General features: G+C 40.9%; 1 long non-coding RNA gene across 2 annotated transcripts in view; it reads left to right on the top strand.

The window, feature by feature from the left end:
- Positions 1-15,971, top strand: part of LOC129398648 (uncharacterized) — a 258,989-nt gene that overhangs the window by 232,311 nt on the left and 10,707 nt on the right. The window contains exon 11 of one of the 2 annotated variants that reach the window (XR_010113036.1): positions 15,816-15,960. The exons of the other annotated variant lie outside the window; for it this stretch is intronic. This is a non-coding gene — a long non-coding RNA (uncharacterized LOC129398648). The remainder of the gene's footprint in view (positions 1-15,815; positions 15,961-15,971) is intronic. 2 annotated transcript variants of the gene reach the window in all.

The raw sequence follows: 15,971 nt of genomic DNA on the forward strand, positions 1-15,971 counted from the left end.
GTCCAAACCCAGAAAAAAAAAATATACTTGTGTGCATACACACAATATATCTAATTTTATTCCATATTTTTGGTACCTTCAAAGCATGTGTAACCATAAATACAATTGGGATTTATAAACTCTTGTAAAGAAATCTGTTTTATACTTCACAAAACAAGTTCACAAATATTCATGTAAAATTTACACCTCAGTTATGGAGATAAAGAAATTGAGATATGCAAAGGTAAAAATGGGCTTCCCTCATTCACACAGCTGGCCCTTGGAGGAGCAAGACATGGTTCCAGAACTTTTAGTCTTGATGCATTGCACTGCATTTTTGTATACATCATGTGTGCTATTCCTTGGATAGATTACGGCTGGTGAGAATAAGTGGGATATTATGCAGAGCATATTTCATATCTAATTATAAATAAAGCAAGGGTCAAATGGATAAAAGGGCATCTCTTTAAGCTGTCTTTTCCAAAAATGAAAGGATGAGCTTTCAAGCATGTAAATTGCACACATGCAGGGAGCCAACAAGAACACTGCACGTGTGGAAACTCACATACTGGTATTCTTCAAATATTCATTGGCTTCCCCATGTTGAAACATCAGTTAACTGTAAGTCAGTTTCACAGTCCCCTTACACTCTTGTTCATTTGGCTACAGCTAGGTCCCTCTCATTCAAGAGATCATCAATGAAAGATGGATTTGCCAGGCTTAATTGAATCTTCCATGTTCAAGACTGCCCTCTCCATTTGATAAGAAAAGAGATATTGAAACAGGCTCTTGTCTCTTAAATGTCAAAATCTCTTAGCCGGACTTACAGAGTTGTTCAGGTCATTAGTTCCTCTCCTGTCTTATATCTCCCAAACTCTAATGTATTACCTCTACCAGGCTGTCAGAGCCACAACGGTCCAATTATATCATATTCATCTCTGTGCTCCTAATTTCTAGCATTGTGTTCTTTATTTAACAAAGCCTTATTGTGTATAGACTTCGTGCAAAGCCCTGTTCATGTGGTGATGGGGTCAGTAAGGAGCAAAACCAAGTCTTCACCTCCATTGTGCTTACTTCTAGTGGGTGAGAGAGACAATAAACAAACAAATAAATGGAAAATATAATGCCAAGTAAATGCAAGTGCCATGAAGTCAGGGGTAGGAAATGATAAGGAGCCGTTCTTATTCTTTTTTTCTTTTTCTTTTGTTTTTAGATGGAGTCTCTCTCTGTCACCCAGGCTGGAATGCAGTGGCTTGATCTAGACTCACTGCAACCTCTGCCTCCTGGGTTCAAGCAATTTTCATGCCTTAGCTTCCCGAGTAGCTTGGGATTACAGGCGCCCACCACCATGCCCAGCTAATTTTTATATTTTTAGTAGAGATAGAGTTTTGCCATGTTGGCCAGGCTGGCCTCGAACTCCTGACCTCAGGTGATTGGCCTGCCTTGGCCTCCCAAAGTGCTGGGATTACAGGGGTGAGCCACCACGCCCACCCAGATTTTTATTCTTGATTAGTGCTCTTGGGACTCTTTCTGCAGTGGTCTCATTGGAACAAAGATCTGAATGAAGGGAAGACAGTAGTACTTAAATATCTGGAGGGAGAACATTCCAAAGAGAGGAAGCAGCAAGTACAAATATTTAAAAGACAAGAACCTGCCTGGCATGCTTGGAAGAAGGGAAGAGACATGTGTGGCTGGAGAGTAACACCCCTGTGTGGTGTCTGTCATATGGTGGACACTGAACAGACGTCAAAAGAACTACCAACTAAAACAATGCTCACCACATAGCTGATCTGCAATTAATGTGTTGTTGTTGTTGTTGTTGTTTTGTATGGATATGTTTGTACTCTCCTCCAATCCGCCTATACCCTAAATATCCATAAATGCTAGCTGTCTTTCCAAATCAGTGATCTCATTAAACATACTCTATAACAGGAAGGGAGCTAAAATTGGCTGTTATATGTTGAGGCATGGCTTTGTGTATTAAATGTTGGTTCTGTTTTTTAATTCCCATGCCATGGGTGTGGCTATCCCCATAGAATGAACAAATAACATATTGTGATGAACTAACTTGTTCAGGCCCACTCAGTCGTCAAGCTACAAAAACTGAGAGCTCAGATTTTGTTTAAAAGCCCATTCTTTATTTATTCACTGTATTGTCTATTCATTCAGGAGCCAGATGAAGGAAATGCTTTTCTCCTGATGTTAGAGATGAGGAAAGGTAGTGGACTCAGTTAAGCATGAGACAGATTATGGAAATTTTTTTTTACTTTATTACTATTATCAAAGTCTTGCAGGAAACAGACATCACATTCAAAGGAGTGTCTGAAAAGAATAAAATGAAGAGACTGTTTCCTGAAGTGTAGGCGCAACACAGGGAATTAATGAGGAATAATGAAGATCCCAGACCCTATCAATTGAGGGAAGCCATCATCTCCCACAGGCCTGGAGAGGCAAGAGGGAATTACCAGAATTCAGTAAGACCCTTGAAGATGTAGTTGAACTGTGGCTGTGTGAGGGAGGCCACCAGATAGGAGTTGGCTGGGGACTTTCCTGACTTGCCCAGAGCTATCCCAGTTTCATTATTGAAAGTCCTGCATCCTGAGACATTTCTCATTCCCAAGCAATCCAGGATGCTAAGTGAACATAGCTGTTCCATCTTACATAGAATATTGTAACCAATGTCAAGCCATAGCTAAGGAGGGATGGGAATAGAAGAGGGATAAGGTGGAACTAAGCCCTTTGTCTACAGAGAGTGCCTTATACTGGTCCCACCCAACGGGATGCTTGAATGCAAGGGAGTTTATGTGATCCAGCCTGTAAAGGTCAGTCTGTAGAGGCTCATAAGCAGGGAAGAGAAAGACAGAGGACAGATCTGGGAAGTCACATAGAATATACTCATGGGAGTGCAGTGCAGTAGAAGATAGGCCATTTGCATGGTGTGATGGGTGTGAGGGGCCACTGGGTACAGTAGTTGCCTGTGGAAAATCATGAGCTGCTTACAAAAGACAGTCTCACTCCCTAGCATGGCATGGCATCGTTGGCTCTTTAATAGCCGCAGCTTGATTTTCTAATCTTATCACTTGAAACGTTTCCTGTGTACATGAATTTTACAGTCACAAGGGACTACTTAGCATCCTCCGTCATACCTGCACTTGTTGACTCTATGGTCTCACTGATTCTGCACCTGTAATGTCATCCTCACCTCCGTCTGCAAGCAGTTTACTCACTTCTAAGACTATAACCTAAGCTAATGACCTTCAACCCACAAAATGACTGTTCTTCTTTATTTTCCCACCACATTTTATACCATAAAAACTGTTATCATTTACCACCCTTGCCATGTGACTCTGAGCGTCTCTCCAAATCTTCTTTGCTTCCACAGAGGTGGTGGGATGCTAGTCATCAGTGACTATGTCTGATTTGCTTTTGTCTCCCAAACTGGACCTAATGCAATATGTTACACAATGTGTGTACTCAATCAACTTTTGTTCTGTGTAGAACTGAATTCAAAAACAAAATGTGACAAAGAAAATGTCCTGCAGCCTGAAACCTCCACAAGTACCCTAAACAGCCTGAGGAAATTTAATGAGAAGGATACTGTAGGTTTCTCCCAGGCACTCCTTACATGCCTATTCTTATGGAGCAAAATGCTCACTTATGTGTCTACTTTCATAGGAAATAGATTCTGTTGAGAGATGATGATTCTGCCTGTCTTCAAACTGAAACTCAGTAAAGGGTTCAGGGACAAACACTGGGTCTTGCCAACAGAGCCACATTTGTAAATGGGTTGCACAGCTTTTCCAGAAAGAAAAAAGATTTATATCATAATCAGACAAAAGCATACATTGCTAGATTAAGGAGAGAAAATTCTATGCTTCCATGATTTTTAGTAAGTATATGTTTCAGATACATTAAATCAAGCCAAATGTCTTTGGTCTCTTCTAAATACTTTAAGAGAAAATAAGCTACTTATTATGCATGTATTTAACAGTAACCTATTGAGGCCTGGTAGGCTCCAAGTCATCTGCTAAGGTAAGAGAAAAAATAAAGAATTTGGAGTCAACAATGTTACAAGTCCTAGACTCACCACTGCCAGGTGTGTGAACTTCAGCATCCTACTGGGTCTCTCAGCCTATTTCCACATCTATAAAAGTTGAAACAATGAATCTATGCTGCTCCGCCTTGTTTTGAAAAAAAATTTTTTTTTATAGACTGTAAAATTACATAAACATTACACTTTTTCTTTTTTTTTGTTTTGTTTTGAGACAGAGTCTGGCTCTGTCACCCAGGCTGGAGTGCAGTGGCGCAATCTTGGCTCACTGCAAGCTCTGCCTTCCAGGTCCACGCCATTCTCCTGCCTCAGCCTCCCAAGTAGCTGAGAGTACAGGCACCCGCCACCCCGCCTGACTAATTTTTTGTACTTTTTAGTAGAGACGGGGTTTCACTCTGTTAGCCAGGATGGTCTCTATCTCCTGACCTCATGATCCGCCCGCCTCAGCCTCCCAAAGTGCTGGGATTACAGGCGTGAGCTACAGCGCCCGGCCCAACATTACACTTCTTCTTAGCAACTTAATGACTTTCTCTGTATTGAAAATCCCTTGTTAAACAAAGAGAGTGGTGCCAGTTCTGTCTATGGATCATGGTGTTAGAGAAAATGTGATATTTGCTGAAATTATACAAATCACAAATGAAAGACATTATTACTGAAAAGCCTTTGGAGCAAAAATAGTAAGTTCTTCAGAGGTCTGGGTGCTTGGGTGTACAGCTTTTCCTTTCCACTTATTAACTGTGTAGCCTGAATACATTTCTTTATTTTAGTCTTAGCATCATTTGTAAAGGAGAGATGAAGATACTCACTTTACCTGGCCAAGTTAAGAGTAGAATAAAATGATATGTATAAATAAAAGACTTGGAACATAGTTGGCATTCAGTAAAGTCGTTCTTTTTCTTCAGTTGTGGTATTTTTACATTATTCAACAGAGATATGCAACATTTAGTATGGACAATCATAGAAATTCCTCAGGGACTGTCACTTCTGCTAAAGTCATATGGGTATGTCAAAGGCAAAGGCACGCAGTGAGTTGTTAAAGAAAGCTGATCTCCTCTAAGGGATTGAATTTCTTATAAGCAGTTTCCCATATTGTGCCAGGGTCCTTACAACATTGCATTTCACAATCAGCAAAACTTTCACAAATATTATCATTATGGCATTGAGCTGGGATTGGCAGGCTTTTTCTGGAAAGGGCCATATAATTAATATTTTCAGTTTTGCAAGCCATGTGGCCGTGTCACAATAAGTCTACATTTTTGTTATAACATAAGTGACTACAAACAACATGTAAATGAATAAACATGACTATATCTTTTTTTTTTTTTTTTTTTTTGAGACGGAGTCTTGCTCTGCGCCCAGGCTGGAGTGCAGTGGCACGATCTCGGCTCACTGCAAGCTCCGCCCCCTGGGTTCACGCCATTCTCCTGCCTCAGCCTCGAGAGTAGCTGGGACTATAGGCGCCCGTCACCACGCCCGGCTAATTTTTTTTTTTTTTTTTTTTTTGTATATTTAGTAGAGACGGGGTTTCACCGTGTTCGCCAGGATGGTCTCGATCTCCTGACCTCGTGATCCACCCATCTCTGCCTCCCAAAGTGCTGGGATTACAGGCGTGAGCCACCGCACCCGCCCATGAATAAGCATGACTATATCGCAATAAGACTTTATGTACAAAAGACGGCAGGTAGCTGGATTGACCCATGGATTACAGTTTGCCAACCCCTGGCATAAATGATTTGTGACTTCCTACTAGCCAGATAAGGGAATAGCATCACCACGTGCCCAGCCAACAGATACTACAAGGAACACAGAAACAACTATAAGGGATTAAATGTTTGCTTACAAGACAAAAGGTTTCCCATCAGTGATTAGCCCAGTTTTAACATTATCTCCAAAGAGCGATTTTCCCTGGTAGTTTCAACTCTTTATGCACTGTTGGGATTTTCCCAGTTGGAAGTAGATAATGAAGTGATAAAACTGAGGTAGAGAAGGTTTACAATGCCTTTGCTAAGCTTAAAAAAAAAATCAATGAAGCCTCAGAATCCTAAGGACTGAACTCTGAGCAATGCCTAACAGGGAACGGAGAACCATGGATAAGAGCTATCTCAGGCTTTGACTGGAATGAAGAATCAGAGTATTTGAGGAAAAGAAAAAGAACATGAAAAATGACCTACACTGGGACAAGGAGAGACACTCTTGGCCACTTCTGGTCAATGTCTGATTAGTACCTAGCACCAAGCACAGACCCTCACACAGAGAAGGTGCCCAATGAAGACTCTAGGTTCAAATCACACCTCTGGTACTGTGTATCCAAGTCCCTGTGGATAAGGTTTTCAAATCGTCTGCATCTTCATCTCATTGTTTATAACATAGGGATAAAATAGTATCTACTCATAAGTTTAGAGTGGGAATCAAATTAGCAAAGCATATATAAAATATTTAGTATAATACTTGGCATATATTAAGTTCCTAATAAATGCTTATTATTATTATTATGTACATCAGTGAGTAAGTGACCTATTGAGTGACTGAATAATGTGTTGCATGATTTTATCTTTCAGTAAGCAGGGGAAGAACCCATCCCAGAGGATACAGGGCTTCAGTTCACAAACCAGGTCCAGGATCTCTACTGGATGGTGGTCTGTGAACAATTCCCACGGGCTCTTTGTACTTTTGGTTCTGTTTTGAAAGCTGATAGTTCTATCTAAGCTACACAGTGAAAAACCTAATGTACTAAATTTATCTTCACTTCCTTACCATCACATTTATTTCTGTCTCCACGAAACTAACATGATCACAAAGTGAAGTCCCACAATAGGCCTTCTGCAAGCTGAAGAGTAAGGAAGTCAGTCCAAGTCCCCAAACCTCAAAAGTATGGAAGCCGACAGTGCAGTCTTCAGTCTGTGGCCAAAGGCCTGAGAGCCCCTGGCAAACCACTGGTGTAGGTCCAAGAGTCCAAAAATTGAAGAACTTGGAGTCCGATGTTCGAGGGCAGGAAGCATCCAGCATACGAGAAAGACGGAGGCTGGAGGACTTAGCTAGTCCTTCCATGTTCCTCTGCCTGCTTTATCCTGGCTGCACTGGCAGCTGATTAGTTGGTGCCCACTCAGACTGAGAGTGGGTCTGCCTTTCCCAGTCCACGGAATCAAATCTTAATCTCCTTTGGCAATACCCTCACAGATACACCCAGGAACAATACTTTGCATCCTTCAATCCAGTCAAGTTGACACTCAATATTAAGCACCACACATGGGTATAATGATATGTGATGGTTAATTTTATGTATCAATTTTATTGGGCTACGGGAAGCCCAGACAGCTGGCAAAACATTATTTCTGGATTTGTGAGGCTGTTGCTGGAAAAGACTAGCATTTGAATTGGTAGATAAAGTAAATAAGATTACCCTTACCAATGCAGGTGGATGTCATCCAATCTGTTGAGGGCCTGAATAAAACTAAAAGGTGCAAGAAGGGAAAACTTGCTCTCTCTACCTAAGCTGGGTCATGCACATAATCCTGCACTTGAATGTTGGTGCTCCTGGTTCTCAGCCTTCAGACTCAGACTGGAACTCACCCATCGGCTTCCCTGGTTCTCAGGTCTTTGAACTTGGACTTGAGTCACACCACTGGTTTCCCTGGGCCTCCAGCTTGCAGGTAGGAAATCATGTGGCAGATCAGCTTGTATAACTATGTGAATCAATTTCTCATAATAAACTTCTCTCTCTCTCTCTCTCTGTTCATCAAGATTCTCCAAAAGGGGAGAACAAATAAGATTGTATGTGTGTGTGTGTGTGTGTGTGTGTGTGTTTGTGTGTGTGTGTGTGTGTGTGAGCTTATTAGGGAATATTGGCTCACATGACTGGGGGAGAACCAATAGGACAATTGGCTTACATGACTACAAGGCAACGTCCCATGATAGGCCATCTGCAAGCTGGGCAAAGAGAAAAGATAGTAGCATGACTTAGTTCAAGTCTGAAAGCCTCAGAAACAGTGTAGCCTTCAGTCTGAGACCAAAGTTCCAATAGCCCCTGGGAGGCTGCTGGTAAAAATCCCAGAGTCCAAAGGTCCACACACCTAGAATCTGATGTTCAAAGGCAGGAGGAGCGGAAGCAAACATTAAGCACAGGAAGCTAGAGTGTGAGAAGACTCAGCAAGCAAACCTATCCCCCTTTCTTACACTTGCTTTGTTCCAGCCATGCTGGCAGCCCATTGGATGGGACCCACCCACATTGAAGGTGGGTCTTCCCTTCCCAGTCCACTGATTCAGATGTCCTCTTCTCTGGGAAAAACTTCACAGACACACCCAGAAACAACACTTTACCAGCCATCTAGGCATCCCTCAATCCAGTCAAGTTGACACTTAATATTAACCATCACACTCCCTACCTCTTTATCCATGCCAGGACTCTTGTTTCTTTGGAAAACCCTGGCTAAAATAGATTTTAATACCAAGAGTGATGTTAAAGGAATGGAATTTTAAGAAAAAATCTTCGGAAAAAAATAGAAGTTTAAGCAAACCATAAGCGGAACTTAAAGATTTGGAAAATTCTTAATCTATCCATATTGTAAAAAATGACAACACTAAGGGTGTGAACGAGCGTCCATTTGATAGAAAGATCAGTATGGGTGTGAACCATAGACTTAACAAGTAAATCCAGGAGGAAAGCGAACTGCAAGAGAAGGAGATGAGAAGAAATGAAGGAATACTGTCAGACTTCTTGGATTTTACAGGACAAGACCAAGAAGCTGTTCAGCTGAAAACATGGGCTATTCTTCAAGACAAGGGAAGAATGCTCCTGAAAGTGATTCACAGATAATCAGGGAATGCCTCCTCAGTTTCAAAAGGGTAGCTCACCACCTTGCTTTCAACAAGCCAAAAGGTCTCTGCACAGAGCTGTGGTGTTGGGGCCACCCAGAGCCATGGGGAAATAACGGCTGCTGAGTAGAGTTGTCGGGGCAGAACCTCCACCTCAGTGGGTCTAGAAGGCTAAACCCCTGACCCAGTGGGTCTGGAAGGCAAGAGCTCTACTCCAGTAGGCCTGGGATATAGCATTGAGCCAAAGAGGATTATTCTTGAGCTTTATGATCTCATGAAATTTGCTTTATAGTTTAGATTTATTTGGAATCTGATACCTCTTTATTTTTCCGATTTTTCCCTTTTCAAATGAAAACGTCTATCCTATGCCCATCTTACCCAGGTATTTTGGAAGTACATAACTTTTTTGGTTGTATGGGTTCACAGCTGAAGAGCAACTGACCCCAGCATAAATCATAGTTCAAGTCTCACTCATATCTGATTTAGTTGATATTTTAATGAGACTTTGTGCTTTAGAGTTTTGAGTTAACACTAAAAGAAGTTGGAAGTCTGGGGTATGTTAGGATGAAATAAATGTATTTTGCATGTGAGACGGACATAAATTTTGGGAGACAAGGAGTGGGATGCTATAGACTGAATGTACACGACCCCACAAAATGCATATGTTGAAATCTTAACCCTCAACATGATGGTATTAGTAAGTGAGGCCATTGGTAGGTGATCAGGACATGAGGGAAGAACCTTCATGAATGGGATTAGCGTTTTTATAAAAGAGACTTTGGAGAGCTCCCTTGTCCCTTCACACATGTGAGGACACAGTGTGAGGATGGGAGTTCATGAACCAGAAAGCAGGCACTGAGCAGTTGCTGAATCTGCTGGAGCCTTGATCTTGGACTTCCCAGCCTTCAGAAATGTGGGAAATAAATTTCTGTTGTGTATAAGGCACCTAGTCTAGAATAGTTTGTTATTGCAGCCTGAACAGACTAAGACATGATACCTCATAGGACTGTTGTGATAATGAATTTTACATTTACTGATAACATTCACTTAGGAATTGTTTTCTCAGTTTATTCCTGAACTTAGTTGAATGAAGAAGAGATGCTAATTCCTATTGAGTCAAGTGTTACATTAATGTGGCTACAATGCCACTTAGAAGAAGTGGTTCTTTTTTTTCTGGTTAGATAATTTCTAGAATTTTGCTCTTTTCTCTCCAATCATAGACTCCATTCTAATGGATTATGGTTGGTTTTCTACCCTTGGCTAGTTGGGACTCCAGGACATGTATAATACACATCAGCAGCCCTAGGCTGAAGGACTTTATGGGGCCTTGCAGATCTCAATTCTTTTTTTTTTTTTTTTTTTTTTTGAGATGGAGTTTCACTCTTGTTGCCCAGGCTGGAGTGCAATGGCGCCATCTCGACTCACCGCAATCTCCGCTTCCCTGGGTTCAATCCATTTGCCTGCCTCAGCCTCCCAAGTAGCTGGGATTACAGGCATGCACCACCACGCCCAGCTAATTTTGTATTTTTAGTAGAGACAGGGTGTCTCCGTGTTGGTCAGGCTGGTCTCGAACTCCCAACCTCAGGTGATCCATCTGCCTTGGCCTCCCAAAGTGCTGGGATTACAGGCATGTGCCCAGCCCTCAATTCTTATTCAATTCCATGAGGTCATGTTACTTTTAGTGCAGTTTCAACTTGCAGAAGCATCAATTTCAGTTTAATTTAATGTTTGATAAACTGAAACCCTGGTATCATACTTAGTATTGTGCTTTTTTCATACCCAACATCCAATTTTGCTAAATTTTTTTTAGCATCTGTAACCAACTTATATCCTAAATGAAACTTCTGTAAACTGTCTTGCACCTTGCCTCTCACTTGTAGTACTGAATTCCCTGTTTCCACTCTACAAATCTCTGGTTCACTTTTCACAAAGGATTTATTAAGTCTTATCTCTCCAATGACTTATCCGTTACAATAAGACTAAAGTACAAACTACCTATCATTGTGTACCCAATACTACATAATTTGGCCTCTCCCTAAGTTCCAATTCCATATCCTCCTGCTTCCCATACCATTGACTGTGCTGTGACCACACTGGTCTACTTGACTACACCAAGCTCAATTCCCATCTCCAGGCCTTTGAACTTGGTCTTCCCTCTACTTGGAATGCTTTTCCCTCTTGTTGTCAAATGTCTCTTTCTCTTAAAAAGCCTTTCTTGACCACTCTAACACTTTCTCTTCACTTTCAGTCGTTCTTTACCATATCAAAACCACAAGTCTTTATTGCATCTATTAGGATCCAAAATTATTTATGTTATGCATTTTTCTTTCCTCATTATAGTGGAAGTTCCATGTTGATCAGGATCCTGACTGTTTTGTTTGTCATATTCTCGATACTTGAAAATAATAATAATGCTTGGCATGCAGTTAGAATGAAAGACGTGTGTTAGCTAACTAAAGACAGCATCATCAAAATCTTGGCAGAAGCAGTTGTGTTATGTATGGGTGTGGGGGTTGTGGGTGTAATTGGTCAGTTAATACAATTGCTAGCTCTTTTTTTGACTTTCAATTGGGCTGAGAGTCAGTTGTGCTGTTGATTTAAAAGGGAGAATCAGTTGTCCCCATGTGCTCCCAACAGTCTTGACACAGAGCTCATTACTTCCTTGTATTTTCCAAAAAAGGAAACATAGTTGTAGCAAACACAATAATTACTCTGAATTTTATTGACACTTCCATGGAAAATGTGGGAGTAGGTCCTCATTGCAGATCCCCCAGCAAGCAAATTCATTAGATCCTATTAGACATACATGTTATTTCCAGAATCCTTTGTAGTGCCAACAAATATGACTGCCTCTCCCTTTACCTTTTCCTGTCTAGCTTTCTTCCTCCGAGAGCCATGATTTTCCACTGAGGTCTCTAAACCACCCAAGGTTCTATTACGTCAATGAGTATAAGGGCATCGGAACAGCTCCACACTTGCACACCCACCAGCCAAAAACAAACCAAACCAGAACAACCGAAAACCTTCAGGTTAGAGGATTCACACATTAAATACTTTTATATCTAACATTATCCAATTGTGTATTGAACAGGATTGTATTTTAACTTGCTAAGTCCTCACTTGTAGTAAGAAGATCTTTATTCAAAGCCACTCCTGTGAACTAGCAAGTCAGCCTGAAATTCGAGAGAAAGGCCCCCAGAGTTAGCCTGTCAGTATTCTACCCACAAATCATTTCCTATTTGTATGAATTTGGACAAGTTATTTAATTACTCTGAGTCTCTGACTGTTCATCTGCTGAAAAAGATAAAAATGGTGATAATTTTCACTTTAAAAGATGGCTGTGGTTTTAGTGGTATAGTCTCTTGTAGAGTGCTTATCCCCATGGCTGGTACATGGTATACCTTAATAAATGTAAACTTTCATTACAAACTGTGTGCTTTTTGGTGACTTTCCTAACCCTCTGAGCTTCAGTATTCCTTAGTAAACTGGGCATAATAATACCTCAAAAATACAATGCATTATTATTTACTATAGTCACCATGATGTACAATAGAGCTCTATAACTCATTCCTCCTGCCTAACTGGGACTTTTTACCCTTTTAACCAACATCTCCCCATTCCCTGTGCCCCCAGCCCTTGGTAACTACACTGTACTCTATATTTGAAAATTGCTAAGAGAGTAGATTTTAAATGTTCTCATCACAAAAAATAAATATATCTGGTCATGAATATGTTAATTAGCTTGATTTAATTATTTCACAATGTGTACATATATCAAAATACCATGGCATACATGATAAATATATAGAATTTTATTTGTCAACTGACAATAATAATAATGAAAATATAAAAGAGAGTTTTCATTAAAGTCATTTTAAAAACGTTGTAATGATCACTCAAATAGATCAGGCATTGAAAGATGTTCCCTATTTGGGAGAGGAAGATTTTAATACATTGCAAAAATATTATTTGGGGGTAGATTAGAACAGGAATGAATCAGGCTTACCCAGTTTCAGGGCCACTTTACAAAATGTACTGTAACTAAAATATTGTACTTTTACCACCAATATCTAATCATGCTGAAGAGGTGGGTAAAAAAGCATGGAGAAGAAACTTTTCAGGATGCCGGCATCTATTTGGTTCTCCCTAGTCCCGTGGTGTTTTCAGCTATGATGTAATTAGGAGCTCTTTGCTACTGAACAGGATGCTCCTGTGTGAGGCACTTAGGCTTGTCCTAGGCCTGGTTCTCATTATATCATTTTCTTCTCCAGCTCTTCTCTCCCTAGGCTGCTGGGCAGGAAATTGACCACAGGTAATTGGTGCATTCAAACAGAACATGTAGATTCCCACTGAAAAGGAGATTTTACAATTAGATTCTGCTTCAATTAGGAGGCTGTTTCCCTTTCTGTTCCTGAGGTCTTATCCCTCTTCAAAGCAAAGTTTGAGTTCTGTAAACAAAAGTACAAAATTTTTATCCTAAAACCAGCTTGTGTCAGTAGTGGGAGGGGACCTGGGGCTAGGTTAGGATGCACCGATCTTTTGAGCCAAGCCAACTTATTTAATTCATGGAAGGAGAGTGTGTTCCTTTCTTTTGCTTCTATCTTTGCTCAGATATCTTTTTGAGAGTTATCAGATTTCTGTAGCTGCTGTAACATCAACAAATAGGAAGAAGGCGGGAAATAAGAGGTAGCAGGGACCCTGTCTCTAAGCTCATCCACACCCCAGCTGAAATTATCCTGCTCACTGGGGCACAGGTGCTGATTTCCCTCCCTGATTTGGTCATTAAACACTTCTTACTGCTTCAATACATTTTCCCCCAAGGCCCCTGTCAAGGATGCTGCTTCTCCTATGATTACAACACAGCCAATTGGGCCTCTGAACCTATTACTTCCCTTTTCCTAACGACCTTATAATGGCTGCTGGACTTATTCATGCCACCTGACAGATAACGATGTCAATTATGCAAACCTCAAATAGTGTCTTCTCGCCTGGAACAATTTCTTGCTTAGTTTTGTTTTGTAAAAAATAGAGCCAGCCAATAGCAAGATAAATGCTTCTCTAATTTATGTTTTCTAAATGTGTCATACAGGTTTGGGTTCATGATCCAACACATTCATGAATTGCCATGGGGCTAATAATACTAGTTTCTTCACAGATTGTATGTTGACAGAATTAAATAAAGTGAGTTTATTCATATAAAATTCTTAGGAAATTATCTTAAGATGGAGGATTTTAATTTTGTTAGTGATTGTCATCCTTGTTCATTACAAATACAGCTTCCTTCCTCTTGTATGCAGGTGAGTTTTACTAAGTAGCGGCGAGGTTACTGAGGGAGGAGACCAAAAAGGTAATAAAAGATGAGTTGTGTATTAGGCTGTTCTTGCATTGCTATAAAGACATGCCTGAGACTGGATAATTTATAAGGAAAACATGTTTAATTGGCTTACGGTTCTGCAGGCCTGGTAGGAATCATGGCACTGGCATCTGCTTGGCTTCTGGGGAGGCTTCAGGAAACTTATAATCATGGCAGAAGGTAATGGAGGAGCAAGCATATCACATAGCCAGAGCAGGAGCAAGGAGGCAAGGAGGAGAGGAGGCACCATACACTTTTAAATGACCATATCTCACCATAACTCACTCCCTATCGCAAAGACAACACCAAGCCATGAAGGATGTACTCACATGACCCAAACACCTCCCACCAGGCCCCACCTCCAGCATTGGGAGTTACAGTCCAACATAAGATTTGGGTGGGGACAAATATCCAAACTATATCATTCCATCTCCGGCCCCTCCCAAATCTCATATCCTTCTCATACTGCAAAATACAAGTATGCCTTCCCAACAGTCCCCCAAAGTCTTAACTCATTCCACCGTTAACCAAAAAGTCCAAAGTCTCATCTGAGACAAGGCAAATCCCTTCCGCTGATGAGCCTGTAAAATCAAAAACAAGTTAGCTACTTTCAAGATACAATGGGGGTATAGGCATTGGGTAAACACTTCCACTTCCTGCATTACTTCAGTCACAACACTCTCGACACTCTTGCTTGAACTGCCCTGGCTGCAGGCCTCTCAGCCTCAGGAGCACTTTAGGAAGAGGCTCACATTCCCCAGGAACCAGAATAGCTGTCGCCCACAGCCCCTGGGCTCTGTCACTGATTCAGGTGGTTCCTCACCTTCCATCACCAATCTGCACTTTCCAGCTTTTGTGGGTGGACAGTGAAGAAGACAAATGAAAATAGAATATTATTTATGTTATCTTTGAAGTGATAAATTTCTCATTGTTATTAATTGCAAACTGCCGGGGTAAAGAGCATAGGGTCCATGCACACCATGCCTCTAAATTGCCTAATATTGGGATGAGAGTTACTTTTTTTTAGTGTTCTAATCTAGTCATGATGAATTCTACCTCCTTCATATTGAACTGCCTTTCATTGTGTTTTTAGTTTTGCTCTGCTGGGCCGGAGTTTCTCTGTTGCAGAGCTTTGATCAGGACGTGGTGGTTTCCTTCAACCCCTAATTCTTGGCAATTAGTTAATATTCCTTTGTGGTGTTCCATCGATTCTCATACATGCAGTGCTTGAATTCTACTATTAGAAATGATGAACTGAAGGTTTTTTTTTTTTTCTGTCACTGCAGCCTTCAGCCTTCTTTTCCTCTGCCCACATCTTAGACACTAAAAATACTCCTTAATATATCCTTGTACCACTGGTTGGAATCAAATGCCTCCAAACATAAATTTTATTAATTTCTCAATATTTTCTCCTAATTTAATTAGAAACTTTTTCATTTCAAATAATAGACACCTAGCACAAACTGAACGATAAAGAAGGGAGGGATGGGGGAAGGGAAAGAGGGAGTTATTGGTTTGCATTGGGTGGAAAGTACAGGAATTCATCTGGCTTTTGTCAGGAGGAGAATCAGGGAATCAGAGGTTAGCATGATGTCATGAGTCACTGTGTCTCTATTTCAGATTCACTTTTCTCTGTGAAATGACTTCATATTGCTGAGTCATTAATCAGGTGATCAGGAAATGTGGTTTTTGGCAGATACTTGGGGTCATGCTGCTTGATATTCTAGAGGAGTAGAACCCTCTCCTCTTCCAGAGGACATCTCAGGTAAGGTTTTG

The sequence above is a fragment of the Pan paniscus genome, chromosome 7, assembly GCF_029289425.2.
Source record: "Pan paniscus chromosome 7, NHGRI_mPanPan1-v2.0_pri, whole genome shotgun sequence".
Classification (NCBI taxonomy): domain Eukaryota; kingdom Metazoa; phylum Chordata; class Mammalia; order Primates; family Hominidae; genus Pan; species Pan paniscus.